At 42.2% G+C, this 3416-nt stretch overlaps 1 pseudogene across 2 annotated transcripts; it reads left to right on the forward strand.

Moving 5' to 3' along the window:
• Positions 1 to 475: 475 nt before the first annotated feature.
• Positions 476 to 3096, forward strand: LOC147630190 (presenilin-like protein At2g29900 pseudogene; annotated as a pseudogene). 2 transcript variants are annotated; one of them, XR_015267793.1, is made up of 2 exons: positions 476 to 834; positions 1212 to 3096. The product of XR_015267793.1 is annotated as a presenilin-like protein At2g29900 pseudogene, transcript variant X1 (transcript). The 2 variants fall into 2 exon arrangements; XR_015267794.1 differs by having other exon boundaries at positions 476 to 781.
• The last annotated feature ends 320 nt before the right edge of the window (positions 3097 to 3416 follow it).

The raw sequence follows: 3416 nt of genomic DNA on the forward strand, positions 1-3416 counted from the left end.
TCCTGCTTCTCGGCCTTCTTATCATCTTCTCTTTCTTTGTCTTCTTGCCTTTTCCTCTACTAGTAGGTCTTATTATAATAACGGTGGGGAGGGTACCTCAACCTCTTCTTGGACCATAGGCTATGTTGGCTCCTCTTGCAAATTTTCTTTCACTTCTACTATTTCTTAGATAAACTTTGCATGAAATAGGAGAGGCTCTTGTTTGCATACTTGCTATGGGATTTCCATTGTGGCCCGAGGCTTAGTAAAGAAACACATTCAAATTGCAACACCTTGGAGAAAGCCGGCACATGCCTTTTAGGGCACTTGAGTGTGCGAGGACGCTTGTGATGAACCAGTGCGCGATAAGAACCCGAGTACAATGTATTTTAGATGACTGATTTTTAAAAAATACTTGCAGATTTTTTAGTTGAAGGTTTAAAAATTTTAGCATTTTTGGTGTTTGTTATAATTGCCTTGAAAATGCCGACCGCGAGTTAGTGGAGTGGTTACTCGAGAGTCCTAAGTTCATGCGTTCAAGCGCTCCCTCCGTGAGCACGGAGGCATCCATGGGTGTGTGTGTGGTTCTTTCTAATTCCAGCCAAGTTGAAAAAAATACCTTAATAGTTTAAATTTGTAAAAAATACCTCCCGTAGGGTTTTTTTTCACCATTTGGTGGAGAACTTTTTTTCGTACATTCTTGTGAACCCACTACGATGGCAAGACCCTACCAAGATCGGCCGTAACCTGCCTCTTCCTTGCTTGAGAGATCCAAATCTGCTTTATGATCTGTAACTGTGAGGTTCGTAGATGGGGGCTCTTCTCTGAACCCCGTTGGGTTTTGCCGAAATTGTGGTATGTGATTCTAACTTCGTATCATGCGCAGGGAATTTATTGCATGATTCCTTTAGTTGTGATCCAATTTTTGACCAATCTCTGCCAAGTTTCAGTTAGTCTGTGATTTCTAATTATCCCATGTAATTAGTTACCTTGCTTAAGTAATGGGGTCATCATACTTGAAAACTATCACTGACTTTGTGTCAAATGATTCTATGAGAGTCTCAACTTGCATCATCATATCTTATACCATGTAATTAGTTACCTTGCTAAGTAATCGGGTCTTGAAAACTATCACTGGCTTTGTGTCAAATGATTCCATGAGAGTTTCAACATGCATCATAATGATGAATTCAAAGCTTTTGGCATTCATGTGCCTTGTATGATGTCTGCAGATGCCATCAATCTGGGCTGCTTCTAACTCATTTTACATAACTTTCCATCCTAAGTCATGACGGAGGGCAATATTTTGGATGTGGTAGGGGTGGAAATCATTGGCATTATATGCCCCGTCTCCATATGCATGCTACTGGTAGTATTTCTAGTAAAGGAGCTGCAAACAGAAGTCACCAACTCTGTTTTGAGCAGTGTTGCCACTTTAGTCTACAGCGAAGACAGCACAGATTCAGACTGGACAAAGTTCTTGGGTGCCCTACTCAATGCTGGAGTGTTTATAGCTGTGGTCACATTAGTCACTTTCCTTTTGGTGCTGCTCTTCTACTTCCGATGCACTAAATGCCTTCGTGTATACATGTCTGTAGCAGCTTTCACGGTTCTTGCTTTCATGGGTGGAACTGTCGCCATGATGCTGGTTCAGAAGTTAGTGATCCCAATAGATGCTATCACAGCGTCTATCATACTTTACAACTTTGCTGTTGTGGGTGTTCTCTCCATGTTTCTTTGCAGGGTGCCCATCGTAGTCACTCAGGGGTATTTAGTTATAGTGGGCATGTTGGTGGCGTTTTGGTTCACATCACTTCCAGAATGGACCACATGGGTGCTTCTGGTGGCCATATCTATATATGATATTGTTGCCGTCTTGACACCTGGAGGACCCTTAAATTTGCTTGTGCAGTTGGCCATGACGAGGGATGAAGAGATACCTGCTCTGATATATGAAGCGCGGCCGTCCGTAGCTGCTGTTCACAGCTCTGCTCAGGCAATGGCTCTGACAAATGGCACCTCTAGAGCATCATTGGAAAGATCAGCCAACACAGAAAGAAGACTGTGGAAAAGAAGAAGCAATGTGGTTGGTGAAAGCACTTCTGTGTTCAGCCGTGTTCTCTCGAGATTGCGTGCTCCACTTCTAGCAAGGGGAGAAGAGCAAGAAGAGTCCTCAATGTCTTCTCAAAGGCTGCAGACACTAGATCTTAATTCAGTAGTACATCATAGGAGGTTGGCAAGTCAAGAAGTTCACACAACTACAACACCTCCGATCCAAGAGGAAATACACAGTGGCGGCCAGGTTCATTTCACCGACAACAGAGCAGTGTCCATGCAAAATTTTGAATCTGAAGATGTGTTTGGTGGTAGGGAACTGCAGATGGATCACGAAGGAATTCCTTTGGTTCATGCGACATCCATGCACAATATGCCGGCCATTAATGGAAATGATGTGAGATTATCAATGGCAATTGATCAGGACTTGGATGGGGATGCTATAGATGACTATGATGAAGGAATTGGGCTGGGTGCATCTGGAGCAATAAAATTAGGGTTGGGAGATTTCATCTTTTACAGTGTGCTGGTTGGAAGAGCAGCTCTATATGACATGACGACTGTCTATGCTTGCTACCTGGCCATCATCACGGGACTCGGGGCAACTCTTGGCCTTTTGGCGGTGTGGCGCCGTGCTCTCCCTGCCCTACCCATATCAATAGCGTTGGGGGTTGTGTTCTATTTCTTAACAAGGCTTCTGATGGAACCTTTTGTAATGCAGTATGGTGTGAATTTGATGTTTTTCTAATCAATAAGTATCAGTAAAACAGGCGTTTGAACATATACACTACCCCACCCTCTTGCAGCTTCAAGCAGAGCTCTCATCTGCGGGAGAGTTCAAGCTTCTGTCAAAGTAAAATTGAGAAATTATGAAGGGAAGTTAAGCCAGAAGAATCTTGATTTGGCTAATCTTCATATCTCTTACTTGTTCCCAGTTGCACATGGTAAGGAAGAGAAGTTTTGAGAACAAATAATTGAGAAAATCTTATTTTTGTTCTCTCTCTGCACGTGGAAAGTGCTATTATGGATTTAATGCAAAATGAAAAACAACACCCACTTCTGTGCAGTAAGGTCTTCAAGATATGCAAGCGTGGTTATTGCCAAAGTAAGTGATGGAGGTTATGCTCTTTTCTTTGTGGGTTGAAACCCTCTCTACTCATTTATGAAAGAAAATTTATCTTACTTTTGTGAGGATTTGATATTGCACAGGCGCATGTTGGGTTGAAGTTATGCATAATATTTCAGTAATTAAAACCCAATTATTAGTAATTGCTACTTGCCTCTCGTCCCCTAATTAGTGTTGAAATAGAGGCACATTGAAAAAAATGGATCGAGGGAAGATAAGTGCGATATTTAATCATATTTACTCGCTAAATACCTCT

The sequence above is a fragment of the Cibotium barometz genome, chromosome 17, assembly GCF_041138505.1.
Source record: "Cibotium barometz isolate CiBa-2024 chromosome 17, ASM4113850v1, whole genome shotgun sequence".
Lineage (NCBI taxonomy): Eukaryota > Viridiplantae > Streptophyta > Polypodiopsida > Cyatheales > Cibotiaceae > Cibotium > Cibotium barometz.